The 18,475-nt window shown below is 37.8% G+C and overlaps 1 protein-coding gene and 3 non-coding genes across 5 annotated transcripts in view; 1 reads left to right on the top strand and 3 right to left on the bottom strand.

The window, feature by feature from the left end:
* LOC131959110 (RNA binding protein fox-1 homolog 3-like) overlaps positions 1-18,475 on the top strand; it is an 846,381-nt gene that overhangs the window by 149,820 nt on the left and 678,086 nt on the right. The gene's annotated exons all lie outside the window — the stretch shown is intronic.
* Positions 15,360-15,432, bottom strand: trnar-ucg (transfer RNA arginine (anticodon UCG)). Its single transcript has one exon. It is a non-coding gene; the product is annotated as a tRNA-Arg (tRNA).
* trnai-aau (transfer RNA isoleucine (anticodon AAU)) lies at positions 15,891-15,964 on the bottom strand. Its single transcript has one exon. It is a non-coding gene; the product is annotated as a tRNA-Ile (tRNA).
* trnar-ucg (transfer RNA arginine (anticodon UCG)) lies at positions 16,254-16,326 on the bottom strand. Its single transcript has one exon. It is a non-coding gene; the product is annotated as a tRNA-Arg (tRNA).

Here is an 18,475-nt window from a genome sequence, read left to right on the forward strand (position 1 = left end):
CATAAGTAAAGCCTAAACCCTAAAGTATAGCCGGATTTATTATCTATTATACTCTAAGTGGGACCATCATTTGCATAATGAACATCATGTTGTGTTGAAGACTTGAAACTAGTGATGGAGACCATAAACACACTGTGAGAATAACTTCAGTAATAAATCAAGAGAGGAGTAGGCTCATTGATTCATACGCAAAGTTTTAAGTGAACTTCAATAAACGTGGAGTTTCTGCTCTGCTCTGCAGCAATGAATTCTGCAAGACATTCCCCAAATTTCCTCAGAATCTTTTAACGCTCTTTCAGCCCAAGAAAGCTGAATTTTTCAACCTCCAGCTTTTGATATTTGAGACCCCTGCTGCACCTCCCACTGTGACCCCCTCCAGCACCTCAGACAGAGAACAAGTTCTTATTCAATAAGTGGTTACAACTAAAGAGCACAACATAGCACCACAGTAATTAACATGTGAGTTTTATACTTATTTATACAGTCTATGGTTTTATATGAATGGCACTTTACCATGTTGTGTGTCGAAGGTCCCTTTTATATAACTTTTTTGTGGTAATTTTGTGTCTTTTTAAAATAATTTTGTCTTTTTAAAATGTATTTGTGTCTTTTAAATAATTTCTTTTTTTAAAATAATCTTGTGTCTTTTAGTAATTGTGTGTCTTTTTGACAATTTGTCTTTTTCAAGTAATTTAGTGTTTTTTTCAGTGGTGTGTCTTTTTTCGTAATTTTGTGTCTTTTTTTGGTCATTTTGTGTCTTTTTTTAGTAATTTTGTGTCTTTTTTTTTTTTAAATTTTGTGTCTTTTTTCCGTCATTTTGTGTCTTTTTTTAGTAATTTTTTTGGTCATTTTGATACTGCCTCCAGCGGCCCCCAGGTAATTTGAGTTTGAGACCCCTGTGTTAAAGTCTGCTAATACTCTGCTCTCTACTAACAAATCTCACCATGTTGTTTGTTACAGAAACCTTATGTCACATTCTGGATTTTTTTCATCCAAAAAATAAGAATGATGAATTGAGAATTGTCGGGTTATAATTGCAAAGAAGAGAGATTTCTCTACTAGGAATCATCAGTATGAATCCACTGCCATTTATGCTGCATAATTAAAACCTTATATCTTTTCAACAAAGCTTCCCACTAGTTTGTCTTTATAGAAACCATTCATTCATATGAATTGAAATGCAAGACGGTAAATTGAAGTATTGTTCATATTTATTGGACTATAAAACGGTAGCATGTGTAACATTTTCCGAACTAAAGCCTCGCATTGATGTATCAGCACACAGGCTCACTGACACATGTGCATGTTATTGTATCTGAGGCCTTGTAGGGACGTCTCCAAACAGCCCCAGCACAAACCTCATTAACACAAACTGCATCCATAACATTTGGTGCTTGTGCAATAACTTGTAAACACATTAAAAATGTAATTGCACCTAGAGGCTTTGGAGCTGCATGTGCATTTGTGCTTCTTCTTCTTCTTCTTCTTCTTTTTTTTTGTGTGTATGTTCTTACACAAATAAATAACGTAGTTCTCCAGAGATTATGACTTGTTATAATGAGCTGTCTGTCTTTACCAAAAATAAACAAAAACATCTGGGCTAGCACGATGTTTACTGTCCTGAGAATGGTATTGATGATATTCTATATTTTTCTAATGTCAACAGATCTCACATGCAGATGAAATTAATTACTGCTACTAGCAATTATTGTGAGTGGATTTCTCCGCAGCTGAAAACAGTACAAGTGTCCCCAATAACTGCACTGTTTCCTCCAAATACGACAGTGTCCAGCTGTCTTTTTTAAATATATATATATATCTTTTTTTATCTCCCAGAATCAACAAGATCTCCAACCTAAATGAGAGAATAGTTTGTCAATACCCCCCATAATGAGACACATATGAGTGTTTGTCAAAATGAGCGTTTCGCACAGTTTGCTGTTGTAAAAACAGGCTTTTTTTTCGGTGAATTTAGGCTACAAACCCACTGACCTAAGTCTTGGGCAAAAAACTTCCTGGTAAGATGTTATAAAAGATAGTTTAAGAAGTAAATAAATGTACGTTAATGCCAGAAGTTAAATAGTTACGACGGTGACATGAGAAGTTACGTAAAACCCTGAAGTTACGTAAAAATGTAAGTCACTTTGAAACGTAAGTTGCGTAAAAATGTGAGTTGCATAAAAACGTGAATTGCGTAAAAATGTGAGTTACGTAAAAATGTAAGTTACTTTTAAATGTAAGTTGCGTAAAAATGTGAATTGCGTAAAAATGTGAGTTGCGTAAAAATGTAAGTTTCTTTTAAGCGTAAGTTGCGTAAAAACGTGAGTTGCATAAAAACGTGAATTGCGTAAAAATGTGAGTTACGTAAAAATGTAAGTTACTTTTAAGCGTAAGTTGCGTAAAAACGTGAGTTGCATAAAAACGTGAATTGCGTAAAAATGTGAGTTACGTAAAAATGTAAGTTACTTTGAAACGTAAGTTGCGTAAAAATGTAAGTTGCGTAAAAACGTGAATTGCGTAACAATGTGAGTTACGTAAATATGTAAGTTACTTTAAAACTTGAGTTGCGGAAAAACGTAAGTTGCGGAAAAACGTGAGTTGCATAAAAACATGAATTGCGTAAAAATGTGAGTTACGTAAAAATGTAAGTTACTTTCAAATGTAAATTGCGTAAAAACGTAAGTTGCGTAAAAATTAATTTTACTTGTGTACATCTTACTTTTACTACTTTTTTACATCTGCCATTTAAACTTGCATCGCCGTCAGTCACTTCTACTACATTTGCAAGATGGCGGCGGAGGACCGTTTTACTGCCTGTTCAAAAGCGCTATATTGACGTTTCTGAGGGGAAACCAGTCTTGTTTTTCTTCTTTCCAAAATCTAGTATGGATCTTACCAGCAAGGCATCTCTTTCTACACTATATGTGCATGGCATCATAATGTTTAGAAGAGATGATGACGTTGTTTCTGGCAGTAGGGTTGGGTCTTCAGGATCAACCAGTGGGTTGGGTCACAATGTCAAATAGAGTCAAATATTATTGGTTTCAGTGTTTCTGCAGGATTTGTAGACAGCAAAAAGTATTAACATATCAGTTATCCTTTGATGATAACCTAGTAAGACAAAGACTACCACACAACTGTTGTTTTTGCCTCACCTTAGGGCTGGGCGATATATCCATATAAAAAATATATTGTAATAATTTTAAATGTGATATGGAATTAGACCATATATCGATATAGTACCATTTTTTTTCTTTCTTTATATATAAATGCTGCCCTTACTAGGGTTTGTCATATTTAGTTCTTTTGTAGTGTTTGTTATTCTTTTCTCATATAAATATATTTATTTCAGAAAAAAAATCTATTTTATTTTATAGGCTATTTTTATTTTAGATATTTTTTATTCAAGATATGTTCACTTTATGGAGATTTGATTATTTTTAAAAGGTCCTCCTGTTGCTATACAGTATTTATGTTCACTTAAATAAACGGTTTTAATAAAACTACTTGAAACATGTCAGATTTGGTTTTGACTATGACTGAACATTTGCTCTCACTTTGTGATAAAAATATTGGGATAAATATCGTTTATCGATATTCAGCCTGAATATATCGGATCCAATCCAATCCCCTTTATTTATATAGCACAATTTTAGCAAACACAAGGTTTCCAAAGTGCTGCACAAACAATAAATACATAACACAATACAAAGAGATGTAGTAAACAATAGATCAGTAAGATGCAATAAGATAAAAAACAATAAAAAATGGGATAAAAATAAATAAAATAAAATGTAAAATGTACTGCCCGCACAAAATAAAATATGCATGAATACAATAAAAACAAAAAATCACAAAATCATAAAATCAACATAAAATCAACACTCTACGTGGTGTTAAAAGCCAACGAGAAGATATCACTTTTGTTCCATGTCGCCCAGCCCTACTTCACCTCGCTAGGAATCACTTCTTTCCCACACATGAACACAAGCAGAGGACCACACACACACACACACACACACACACACACACACAGCCATATGCAGAGTGAGGCCCAGCTTCCCTGGACAGATGGAGCATCAGGGAGTTGGAGGTAGCTGATCAGGACGGTGCTCACTAAGCATGGCTGCTGCTCTAGTTTCCTTTACAGGCTCCAGTTTGGCCTTTCAAAGGGAACACTCAACCTCCAAGTCTGCTCACGCCAACCGCCAGACAAAGACCCGTTCTAACAAGCATCCTGGTGATCCGACAAGCCGACAGTTAAAGTTCAGGTGTGAATGAACCCAAGACGCATTTAGGACCAGGCGGCAATCTCCGTGTCTGAGCAGGAGGCCACCAGGAAGTGCATAAAGCCTGCAATTCACTGAAAATTCCAGCAGGGGGCGCTAAGTTTGGCTGCAAAAAAAATCTGCCCATTCATTTCAGTGCAAAATTTGAAATATCAGATATTTGAGTCCTTTTTTGCTTAATGTTATGTAATTTTTTGATCATTTTGTGGTCATTTTTTGTCATTTTGTGGTCAATTTGAGTCCTTTTTGGGGTAATTTTGTGTCTTTTCTGACAAATCCCAAAGTATCAAGTTGTTACTTTCCAAGGAGTCTCTGGCTTGAAGCTGACTGTTACACACTCAGGAGGTCAGAATGGACCTTTAAACTGATAGCAAAGGACTTAGATTAAAAAAAAACAATCAAATATAGAAAAATATATACATGCACAGACAGAGAGATGTTTTAGTTGTTGTCTGCTTCATTATTTGTCCAAAATTCGTCGTATGAACTGATTGGGGGTCTCTACTCAAAAAGGTTGAGAACTACTGATCTAGAGGGAAGTTAACCACACAGCTTCATTTTTAAGTCGTGACAACATAAAGAAGTCATGCACCAGCACTTTTTCTGACTCCAGAAATGTCAAATCTCTTTTTGTTCTTCATCCTTGTTTCTTTACTACTTTCTTACTATTCGGGTCCACACACACAGTATGTGTTATCATTTTATTTCCTCTCGGCTCACTGATGATGTGTTGAAACTTGGCCATCCAGCAGAATTTTCAAACGTCAACACTGAGCTGTTAGGGATGTGGGGACACTGTAACAGAATCAGGGGGTGTTTTTTTTATTTTTTAGCTTTCACACAGTAGCCTCTTTCAAGGACATGTGAAACTGAGGAACACAACAGCAGATTTTCTTCACAAATAAAGTGAAAACAGACCATTATTTAGAAACTGACACAGCCAACAGCAGAACACCGGCCCCTCTCGGAAAGAAGCTCCAATGTCCTCCCCTGACTTGAGGAAATTTTTACTGAAAATTAAAGTGGAAGCACTGGTAAAAAAGTAAAGTAGAATAGGAATCCACAAAAGCACAGTGGGAAAACAAAAAGGGGAACATTATGAAGAAGACCTGTGGTGGGTCAGAGCGTCAGTATGAAAGTGATTCCAGGGTGTTTTTTCTGTTGTAAACTTATAAAAGTCAAAGTTATAAGAACCTCATTTCATCATTAAAAATAGAGGTTCAACTCCTAAACAAGTAGGGGTCACTTAGTGAAAGTTTTGCTTTGTACATCATGAGGAAAATAAAAATAAAAGAGTTATGATATCTGAAATATGAAGGAAATCACTTTTTTTCTCATTCTATAGCTGTAAAAAAGTTCTCAAAGAATGCCATAAGTATACATCAGAGGACTTGATCATGCAAAATATGCAAAAGATACTGACTATACAGACTTGACCAAGTATGTGTTGTAGGGTTGAAGTACAGGGGAACACAGTACCAATATTAGCTGAATATACAATTGGAAGCGAACATAAATAAGATGAAGTTTCAGGCTGAGTGTCACAGTGTTTGGAGTAAAATATGTGGATCAGGAAAATACAGTCAGTTCTAGTCATATCAAATCTGATTTTGGTAACATGTGTCTGATTTGAAGATACCAAAACGCTGCACAGTACTTACAATATGAGACAGGATTGTATGTATCTGAATATTTCAACAGAATCTCCAAAATGCTGCAGTTTCGGTGAATTTAGGCTACAAAACCACTGACCTAGGTTTAGTGCAAAAACCGTCCTGGTTAAAAGACAGTTTAAACAGTAAACTAATGTATGTGAATGCTGGCAGAGTAGTTACAAAGGTGTCATGAGAAAAAAAAACACAAGTTACGTAAAAAGTGATTTGTTTTTACACATGGGGCATGTGATTCACAAACCATTAGCCACATAAGTTACAAAAACAGCACAAGATACGTAAACAACGCAAGTTACGTAAACAACGCAAGTTACGTAAACAACGCAAGTTACGTAAACAGCGAAAGATACGTAAACAACGCAAGATATGTAAACAACGCAAGATACGTAAACAGCGCAAGTTACGTAAACAGCACAAGTTACGTTAACAACGCAAGTTACGTAAACAACGCAAGTTACGTAAACAACGCAAGTTACGTTAACAACGCAAGTTACAATACCAACGCAAGTTACGATACCAACGCAAGTTAAGCTAACAACGCAAGTTAAGCTAACAACGCAAGTTACGCTAACAACGCAAGTTACGCTAACAACGCAAGTTACGCTAACAACGCAAGTTACGCTAACAACGCAAGTTACGATACCAACGCAAGTTAAGCTAACAACGCAAGTTACGCTAACAACGCAAGTTACGATACCAACGCAAGTTACGCTAACAACGCAAGTTACGCTAACAACACAAGTTACGCTAACAACACAAGTTACGCTAACAACGCAAGTTACGTAAACAGCGAAAGATACGCAAACAACGCAAGTTATGTAAACAAGACAAGTTACGTAAACAGCGCAAGTTATGTAAAAAATTATAAATTTTTGCCACTAGAGGGCGGTGGAGGACAGTCTAAAACATAAATATGAGTCATATTTTTCTGCCTGTGTTCACATTTGCAACATTTAAAATTCTTCATTGAGCATGATTGCTAAAAAATAGATATTATTAGGTCATGTAGGTGATGTCGGCTAAAAATGAATTATACCAATATTGCATGGTAAAAAAAATGTTTTTAGGTGGTATATACAGGCAGAGTGAAAATATAAAAACCAAATAGCCCTGGACCTGAAACGTCTAAGTGTGAAAAGTGCTGTAGTGACCTGAGAGTTACTGTGTCAGATGAGGACACACTGAACTCAGGTCTCTCTCTGTCACTCTGTCATGTTTTATCTCTCCCTCTAACTCACCCTGGTCCTCTCTCACTATCTAATACTCTCATCATAAATCACACACACACACACACACACACACACACACACACACACACTGATGCCAGTATTGCACACAGCTTAGTCAGCCCACTCTCTCTGGGGTAACAGGGTGTCTCACACTGGGCCTTGGCTGGCAGACTGAGACATGTGGAGGAAACACACACACACACACACACACACACACACACACACACACACACACACACACACACTTGAACTTACTCACCCCACAGTGGACAGATGGACACATGGACAGGCCTTCAATGACCAACAGTCTCTAAGGACAAAGTGATGGCCCATTCACAGCCATGTTCACACACACACAAGCCCAAACATAGACACGCTTACACACACTCACCAAGTGGGTTGTTTAGGGTCATGGTGTGTGTGTGTGTGTGTGTGTGTGTAGGTCTTTTACAGATGGACTTGCAGTGCCATTAGGAGACATGAGGGGACATGGCATCATTAATAATACAGCCAACAGCCTGCTCCAAGGGCCTGGGTTCAACATTAACAAGCTGCCAGCCTGGCACACACACACACACACACACACACACACACACACACACACACACGCACATACCTTACACACATACTGACTCACTACACGTTTCAACGTTACTTTAGCTGACACAACTCCATGTGGGATTTAGACATCGTTTTTTTTCTCTTTTTTTTTTTTAAATATCTTGCATTAAAACACACTCTCTGCCACACACACACACATGCATGCACGCGCACACACACACATACACACATACACCATCTTGCTCCCGCAGGCAGCAGATGGTGTGGTGGGCGTCAGGTACAGTAGCAGCCTTCTGACACCCCAAACAGCTGTTACCATTACAGCATGCTAATTGCCATCAATCAAGACAGCACCTCTGTGCATTGGTAGGCAGGGTTTAAACAGTTGTGTGCACGCATGTGTGTGTGTGTGTGTGTGTGTGTGTGTGTGTTTTAAGAGTGTAAGCCAGAAATAGAAGAGGCAAAGGCAGAGCTTTTCCCCTCATTACCTAAACCCAAAATGATGTCCTCTCCCTCCTCTTCTGGAATAAAAAATCCTCTGTGATGAATAATGAAGACAACAGGAACAGAGACAACAAGATCCATATCGTGGCATGTCTTTCCTCTGCTCATTAGTGTCTGTCTACGTGTGTGTGTGTGGCCAGTATTACACTTTTTATTAAAGTGAAGGGAGTGGGGGGTCTGCTGTGGGGTGCACATTAGTATTTTTCAGCCAGCGGCTGCAGATAGAGTGTGATTGGAGCAGCCTGAGTGGATCGATGGTCAGAAGGAGGCTGTCGATGCAGGTCAGACTGTACATGGCCGTATTGATACTGTTGCAAACAAGCAAAGATCTGGTTCAATAGTCCCTCATGGTTTAGAGGCTGTTGAACAAGAGCCATGCAGCACAGCAACGTTCATTATTTCAGCTGGCATGGTATGTTGAGGATATCGATCGGTCATAACTGAACCTTGAATTTGGTGTTTGTTGTGTATCTGTTATTTCTCACCTGTTCAGGCTGGCTGTCAGACTTGCAGCAATGCAAGCAAAGAAATATTGCACAAAGCTGAAAGACCTCTGTTCAGGATTGTATAGGCACTTATTTCAAATGTTCTCAGCCCCTTCTTCATAAATATGGGTTTTAAGGTGCTTGTTCCGCAGGTGCATCTCAATATATTAGAATATGATGGAAAAGTTAATTTCCAGTAGTTCAAGTCAAACAGCCCCAACCAAGAATTGAGTTATATAGACCTTGGGGTCGCGAGATGATTTCTGGGGGTCGGCAAATCATTTTGGAAGTCAGCTCTGTCTCCACTGTGTTAAAGTGTTCATGTATTTTAGTCTTTTCGGTAATTTTGTGTCTTTTTTTGGCCATTTTGTGTTTTTTTTAATCATTTTTTTTTTTTTTTGTCATTTTGTCTTTTTTTTTGGCAATTTTGTGTCTTTTTAGTCATTTTGTGTCTTTTTTTGGTCATTTTTTTTTTTTTTTTGTCATTTTGTGTCTTTTTTTGGTCATTTTGTGTCTTTTTTGATCATTTTGTGGTCAATTTGTGTCTTTTTTGGTCATTTTTTTTCCTTTTTTGGTCATTTTATGTTCTTTTTTTTAGTAATTTTGTGTCTTTTTTGGTCATTTTGTTACTTTTTTGCTTAATTTTGTCATTTTTTGGTCATTTTGTGTCTTTTTTGATCATTTTGAGCATTTTGTGGCACAGTGAGCAGGGGTCGCGGACAACATGCATGTTAAATTGGGGATCGCGACTCAAAAAGGTTGAGAACTACTGATTCAGATGACATACTTTTCAGAGGCCAACATTTACATATTAAACAGACTTTTTAAAATTGGTCTTTTATATATTTAATATCAACAAAAGACTGAATTTTAGGTCTTCATTAAATGTAAGCCACAATCATTATAATTAAATAATTCAGACATGAAATCATTTCATTCTGTGTGTAATGGATCTATATATATGTCAGTAATTCAATTAGTGGAAGTGGAAATAACAAATTATAAACTTTTCTATGATATTCTGATTTAATGAGATGAACCTGTATATGTGCAGAAGGTTGTTATCAGCTACATTAGGTTTAGCAACAAAACTATGTGGTTAAATTTAGGAATGAGAAGATACATGGTTAGGTTTATTATCTTTTAAAAACATGATGGTTTTGATTAAAAACCTTACATTACTGAATTAATTTTATTACACTTAAATGAAGACTAGTTAAGTGACTTTTCATTTGGGGTCTAGTTAGTCACTGGAAGCAAACCCCAGTGTTTTAGGGGGACATCCCGTGTTTTAGGAGTCCTCCAACACAACTTATACAGTGTCACTTCCTCATTTGCCACTGTAATAATTACTACCGCCACTAGAGGTCGACACCTGACAATAAACATGACTATAGCAGTCCATTTTATAGGCTGACAATAGCCTTCTGGTAGATAATAAAGGATAAAGGATAAAGGATGGAAGTGCATTTTTAGGGGGAGATAGCAGGTTAACAGTAGACGTCATATAGAAGCAACATGGTCTCACAGGAATCTGTGGAATAGCCACGGAATCACTCAAATTTCCGTGAAACTGACACGGATTTGGCTACAATGCAAGTTAATGCCAGTCATATCCCGTGGCTATTCCAACATACAAAGTGATTATGTACATTCACTGAGTGAATATTTAGAAAATAAAACATATATTTCTCGCTAGAAATGTGATCAAAATCCATTTTTATGCAGAAACTAAGTCAAAATATAGATTTTTTTTTCACTAAAAATGAGAGAACTGTCCGCCATGTTTTTTGTTCTGACCGCCGGGACCTTGAAAGTCACGTGACTTGGAACAAACCAATAGGAACAAATATCCATGGAATAGCCACGGGATATGACTGGCATTAACTTGCATTGTAGCGAAATCCGTGTCAGTTTCACGGAAATTTGAGTGATTCCGTGGCTATTCCACGGATTTTGAGTTAAGCGAATCTGTGGCTATTTCACGGATTCCTGTGAGACCAGGTTCTATAGAAGAGGTGTACAGGATCTAAAGCTGTGAACTGGAAGATTAATCCCTCCAAAATATCACAAGACACAAAATATTCAAGACACCATGGCCACCATAAAACACTTTTTCAAGAAATTGCATATTTTGCCACTTCTGTTCTGCTGAGAAATCCCATTTTTGTCATCTTCCAGAGGAAAGCCATCGACCTCTGAATGCCTAATAAAACCCAAAACTGCTCTGTAAATATAACGCAGTGGATTCTAAAACGACTGAGAAGAGCCAACAAGCTGCTGAAACAAATGTCTGAAGTTCATCTCTTACTGGCACTGAAGGGAAATGCTTTCTTTCGTTTCGTTTCGTTTCGTTTCGTATCTGTTTATTTCGGTCAATACATGTCATCAAAACAGAAGCAACAAACCAGAAAAAAAAAAAAACATTGATCAAAGTAAACAACATGTAAACAGAGAGAGAAAATTGATGATAGACATTTGGACCGAAAAGGCTGAAGCAGCTTATTACGCCTGAATTTAAAAATTAGAAATGTACAATCTGTTATTTATCAGCAAAAGAAATAAGCAGTCACAAAAGAGAGAAAAGAAAGAAGCTTATTACTCATTACTCTAACTTATATGAATTAATCATCCTGTTTTTAAATATTTTTTTGAATAAGTCAATGGTATTGCAAGTTTTCAAGTCTTTCTCCAATTTGTTCCATAAATTAACTTGCTTCAACTTCCTCTTCCTCTCTCTCTTCTCCAGCTTCCTCTTCCTCTCTCTCTTCTCCAGCTTCCTCTTCCTCTTCCTCTCTCTCTTCTCCAGCTTCCTCTTCCTCTTCCTCTCTCTCTTCTCCAGCTTCCTCTTCCTCTTCCTCTCTCTCTTCTCCAGCCGTCTTTCTGCCTAACACTTCCTCATATTGCTTGTTGACCCCTCGGACTGCTGATTGAGAATTTCACCCTGCACAATCAATACTCTAATCTTCCTCCTCAGCCCACAGTAGATAAGTCTGTCTGGCCTTTCTGCTGTGCCCTGCTCCACCCAGAGCCGGCCCGGTGTCCGTCATCCTCCGATAGGTCAGGCTCCCCCTCCCACCCAGGCTCCCCCTCCCACCCAGGCTCCCCCTCCCACCCAGAGGACACCCACCATGACAGACGATGGGTGGAGCATGAATGATGCTGCTGTGACAAAGTATAATACGGATATAAGGATTGGGTGATAATGCCCCAAAAATACTCTTAATATTTGTTTTTATGTTCAACCCTTAGAGCAGCTATTCTCAACCTTGGGGTCGGGACCCCAATTGGGGTCGCAAGATGATTTCTGGAAGTCAGCTCTGTCTCCACTGTGTTAAAGTGTTCATGTGTTTTAGTCTTTTTAGTCATTTAATGGTTTTTTTTGGTCATTGTGGGTTTTTTTTTTTGTCATTTTGTGTCTTTTTTTGATCGTTTTGTGTCTTTTTAGGTAATTTTGTTTCTTTTCTGGTCATTTTGTGTCTTTTGGTCATTTTGTGTCTTCTGGTCATTTTGTGTCTTTTTTTGATCATTTTGTGTCTTTTTAGGTAATTTTGTGTATTTTTCGATCATTTTGTTTCCCTTTTTTTGGACATTTTGTGTCTTTTTAGGTAATTTTGTGTATTTTTTGATCATTTTGTGTCTTTTTTTAGTCATTTTGTGTCTTTTCTGGTCATTTTGTGTCTTTTTAGGTCATTTTGTGTATTTTTTGATCATTTTGTTTCCCTTTTTTTGGACATTTTGTGTCTTTTTTAGTAATTTTGTGTCTTTTTTTGGTAATCTTGTTTCTTTTTTGGGTCATTTGTGTCTTTTCTGGTCATTTTGTGTCTTTTTTGCTCATTTTTGTCTTTTTTGATCATTTTGTGGTCAATTCCATTTTGTGGCCTATTATGTAAAGTTTAGGTGCAAATCTTCAATGGCAAAACTCCATGCATCTACACATGTTGGCATGAGAGCCAGATGTGATATTTCTCATCAGACTCTCTCTTTCTTTCTGCCTCTAGAATGAGTCAGGATGTGGTGTTAAAGCAGCAGAGACAGTTTGCTGCTGCTGGCAGCTGCATGTTCTTCTCTAATCTCTCTCAGCGTATCCAAAATGGCAACCTGAGCTGGATCATGCTTTCTCTTTGTCTTCTCTGAAGGGTGTGGATTAGCAGGACGAGGCGAGGTGGAGGAAGATGAAGGCTGTCTCTTGGGTTGGGTTTAGGGCTGAAAGAGAGGAAGTGGAGGCTGTTAGGGTAGCAGAGGAGTCCCTTCCTGGCGTTGGGTGGCAGGAAGAGATTAAAGAGGGAGATCAGAAGCTGGGCTTCCCTGACTCCTTTCCTCATCCGTCTCCTGCAGAAAGTTTGCTTTTTTAAAACATGTAGGGTGTGTTCAACTTTATCTTGTACCCAAAATTTAATTTAAACAATTTCCATTCCATTCCCAGGGACCTACCACAACTCTTAATGCAATGCTATATATATATATATATATATACACTACTGGTCAAAAGTTTTAGAACACACCAACTTTTCCAGAATTGAATTGAAAATTATGCAGTTTAATGTGTCAGTGGACTCTGAAATTAATGCACATTTGCAACATTTAAAATTCTTTATTGAGCATGATAGTGTTTTGAAAGTAAAAAAAAGATTCAAAATCACATTTTATGTTGGACTAAAGGACTAAAAAAAGACACAAAATGACAAAAAAAGACACCAAAAGACACAAAATGACTTACAAAGACATGAAAAGAATTCAAGAATGGACAAAATAGCCCAAGACTCCATAGAGTTAAGTTGTTAACCCATTTCTTGTTCCCTGAAAAAGGCCTACTTGTATAATTCTGAAATGTACATTATTTTCCAGTTTTGGTTAAGCTTACCTTTTTTTATTTACCTCTGCCAGTTCACCACTTACCTTTGGACCCTTTCAAGCTGTTCATTTGACTTGAACTGCTTGAATTTCAATAAAAAACTGGAAAAATTGGGGTGTTCTAAAACTTTTGACCGGTAGTGTATATATATATATATATATATATCTCTTTTCCAAGAGAGACCTGGCCAAGAAAGCAGCGTAAAAAGAGACAAATTCCAACATTTAAACACAGTTATCACAACAATTAAATACAAACTCATCCATCACAACAACAGTGAATGAGCCTCAGTAGAGACTTATAAGGAGCATCACACCGACCAGGGGAAATTATTTCTTTATCCTTTAGAATCCATTTAAATTCACCGATTGTGATCAACTCAGACGATTTCAATTCCTTTTTTGCAGATTGTTCCATGATAAAGGGGTAGCGTGACTAAAAGCTTTCTTACCTAACTCAGTTCTGACTCTTTGCACCACTCTTGGAAATGATCAAAGTTGGACTTGGAAGTTCTATGCTTTACGAATTCTGAGAGTCATTTCAGCAGTTTCAGAACGGCTGAGAATCCAAACCATGTGCAGCGTCCACACTATGGACATTTTTCTTTCTCACATGGACAAATCTATCATGCAGTTCTGCATTCTCTTGACTTTCTTTATCTGTGGATAGAGCAGTTGGAGTTTGATTGCATTCCGGTCTGAATGAAGCGCTGCTCAAGTCTCATAAATGTTCTGATTCAGTTAGAGCTTTGTCAAACTGGCTGTTTTGAGTGGAAGTGAACAGAAGTGTTTTTGTAGTTTCATGCTAAAGAGACTCTAGCAGCAATGCTCAGACTTGACTTGACAAAGTATCTGGATTTGCGTACTTGTGTGGACAATATTTCTGCCTATAGTACTATTGCTGCTTGCTGCTACTACTAATGCTACTACATTGCTATAAGCTTCTACAAATGTTGTCACAGTGGTGCGGACAACTACAACAACCAACAAGTCATCATACCTAAAAACATATTAATTATGATGAATATATTCTAAGCACAAATGTCTTCGCTAGTATTGAAGCTTTCAACTGTGTCCAATGGACGAAAAATCAAAGCAAATAAATTTGACCCCTAAGTACTTTAAGCACTTTTCATACATCTATGTCCTTGAGTTCAATGAATCTCCAATCTCAACCACACAAAATATAATTTTTAACTGCTTTCCAAATCCACACACGACCATTATTCATTTAATCTTTGCTCTATGCTTAATCTCTATAGTTAAGTGTAGGCAACTGAAAAAACAACTTGATTTAGGTGAGGGAAAGATCATGGTCTTGTTTTGAGAAAGACGTGTTGGTTGGAAACAGGCAGTTTGGGCCCACAACAACTTGCAAAACACCACTTTTGTCCTAGCGTCTGAAAAAAGTCATTATGGGCTTCATGAAAGGACACATCAAAGTAATGAAATCTGCAATGCATAATACATTAGTCAAAAACTGTACATGACTCCTACAACAGGTTGAGACCCCTTGCAGATTGTGTTTGTGCCTACAAGAAAATTCAAAATACAGAAAAGTTTGTGAGAGTGAGAGAGAACTGAATTGTTCGACCGATCGTCACATGTGAACATTAGTGGAATTAATGCCCAACTTCACCTGATATATATTTGCTTCTGCAGAGAAAATAACTCTTTCTATATCCTTAGCATTACTGTTTTACACAACTGAAGCTGTAACAAGGAACATTCACAACTTGTTTCTTTGACCAAAGCTCTAGCTTTCAACCACGAAGGGACTCGAACCCTCAATCTTCTGATTCGAAGTCAGACGCCTTGTCCATTAGGCCACGCGGTCTCTGAAATAGCTGTTCGTACAATAACAAAATAAAATAAAAATAACAATTGTTTTGCTGCTCGGTAGCAGAGAGCTAAACTTTGCCAAAAGTCAGTGTGTAGTTGGCTTGTTAGCTTGTCTGGAGGGAAATTAGCTTAAATGAATCAAATGTACAAATGAACACGTTTTTGAACGTCAACAAGGTTTACTGAAATCAGGCTGAAGGTTTCCAACTCAGAGACTGAAACATTAACATTTCTGATCTGAAGTCAGACGCCTTCATTAGGAGATGTGGCTGCAGAAAACTTGATTTTTGCAATTGGAGAGGGAGCTAAACTTTGCCAAATAGGTCAGTGTGCAGATGGCTTGTTAGCTTGTGTGGAGGGTAGTTAGCTTAAATGCTAATCAGCCCACTGAACATGTTAAAGTAAGCTGGAAAAGCATCAACCTTCCACTTTGCTGTGATAACCTCCTATGACTGGCCAGTATGGGGATTGAACCCATGACCTTGGCGTTATTAGCACCACGCTCTGACCATCTGAGCTAACCGGCCTGTTTTTATTCAGTTTACCTTCAAAATTGTTTACAGAAATAAACTGAATCAGAATGTACGAAAATAGTCTTCAAATGTGATCACATCCCAACTTTGCCTTGGTGAAGGAGAGAAAGCTAAATTGTTCAACTGTTGAATTCACATGTGAACATTAGAGGAATTAATGCCAAACTTTGTTTCTACAGAAGAATTAAACTTTATGATCTCAGTAGTGTAGACGTACACATTGCAGTTGGGGAAGAAACAAAGCACCTTCACAACTTCTTTCTTTGACCTAAGCTCTAGTTTCCAACCACGAAGGGACTCGAACCCTCAATCTTCTGATCCGAAGTCAGACGCCTTGTCCATTAGGCCACGTGGTCTCAGAAATATGGAGCTAGATAAACTTTGGCAAACAGCCAATACGTAGATGGCTTGTTCGTTTGTGTGGAGGGAAATTAGAATGAATTGGTAATGAGCTCACTTCGCAATGTAAAAGTAAGCATTGCATTATTGTTTGAGACTTACACAACTCAAGCAGTAAACATTGACCTCAAGGTTGGTCTGAAGCACCGTCACTCCATGTTTCTTTGAACTAAGCTTTTTACATAAAGCTGTGGCGGGTGAATGTGGTGAGTTCACCTAAATCATTTGTAGACCTTAAAACCACCACATCTGTTCAATATGGGTGGTTCTTGCATTAGGGCAATTGTTTGCTCCACCAACAATTGTTGCTTGTCAGGAACATGTCATCACAACTTATCTTAAGCTGTTGAAGAACAAAACGTTGGGTGGTGATTCTGGTAAGGAACGAATACTGCAACGTCTATTATAACTGCTGACACTACATATACTACTAGTGCAACTACACATACTACTAGTGCAACTACACATACTACTAGTGTAACTACACATACTAATAGTGCAACTACACATACTACCAGTGCAACTACTCATACTACCAGTGCAACGACACATACTACTATTGCAACTACACATACTACTATTGCAACTACACATACTACTATTGCAACTACACATACTACTAGTGCAACTACACATACTCCTCGTGCAACTACACATACTCCTCGTGCAACTACACATACTACCAGTGCAACTACACATACTCCTCGTGCAACTACACATACTGCTAGTGCAACAACACAAACTAGTGCAACTACACATACTCATCATGCAACTACACATACTACTAGTGCAACTACACATACTACTATTGCAACTACACATACTACTAATGCAACTACACATACTACTAGTGCAACTACACATACTACCAGTGCAACTACACATACTACTAGTGCAACTACACATACTCCTCGTGCAACTACACATACTACTATTGCAACTACACATACTACTAGTGCAACTACACATACTACTAGTGCAACTACACATACTCCTCATGCAACTACACATACTACTATTGCAACTGCACATACTACTAGTGCAACTACACATACTACTATTGCAACTACAGATACTACTAGTGCAACTACACATACTAGTGCAACTACACATACTCCTCGTGCAACTACACATACTACTAGTGCAACAACACACACTACTAGTGCAACTACACATACTACTAGTGCAACTACACATACTACTAGTGCAACTACACATACTACTATTGCAACTACACATACTACTAATGCAACTACACATACTACTAGTGCAACTACACATACTACCAGTGCAACTACACATACTACTAGTGCAACTACACATACTCCTCGTGCAACTACACATACTACTATTGCAACTACACATACTACTAGTGCAACTACACATACTACTAGTGCAACTACACATACTCCTCATGCAACTACACATACTACTATTGCAACTGCACATACTACTAGTGCAACTACACATACTACTATTGCAACTACAGATACTACTAGTGCAACTACACATACTAGTGCAACTACACATACTCCTCGTGCAACTACACATACTACTAGTGCAACAACACACACTACTAGTGCAACTACACATACTACTAGTGCAACTACACATACTAGTGCAACTGCACATACTCTTCGTGCAACTACACATACTACTAGTGCAACTACACATACTACTAGGGGCAACTGTTACTCCTACTACATACGGCTATTCCTAAAAGTGCTACCACTGCTGCTTTACTCTACTGCTCTCTACCAAAAAAATGACAATGAAAATTGAACTAGTGTATATAACTTCTGCCCAAATGGATATATTTATGCAACACAAACACACACACACACGCAGATATGCATTCCTTTGAGCCTTTCCTTACACTCTCTCTCTCTCTCTCTCTCTCTCTCTCTCTCTCTCTGGTGGAGTTTGAGTGTGTCCTTTTAATTATCCTGTGAAGAGCTTTGTCCTTGGTCAAACTTTACTGGTTTGAATCAGCACTTCTGTGCTCAGCCAGAGTCAGGTACATACAGTACAGTAGATACTGTCCGGACTGACTGACTGACTGCTAAATTACAAACTTCTAGTTTCTAGAGGAGACAAAAACTTTCT

The sequence above is a fragment of the Centropristis striata genome, chromosome 21 (genome assembly GCF_030273125.1).
Source record: "Centropristis striata isolate RG_2023a ecotype Rhode Island chromosome 21, C.striata_1.0, whole genome shotgun sequence".
Lineage (NCBI taxonomy): Eukaryota > Metazoa > Chordata > Actinopteri > Perciformes > Serranidae > Centropristis > Centropristis striata.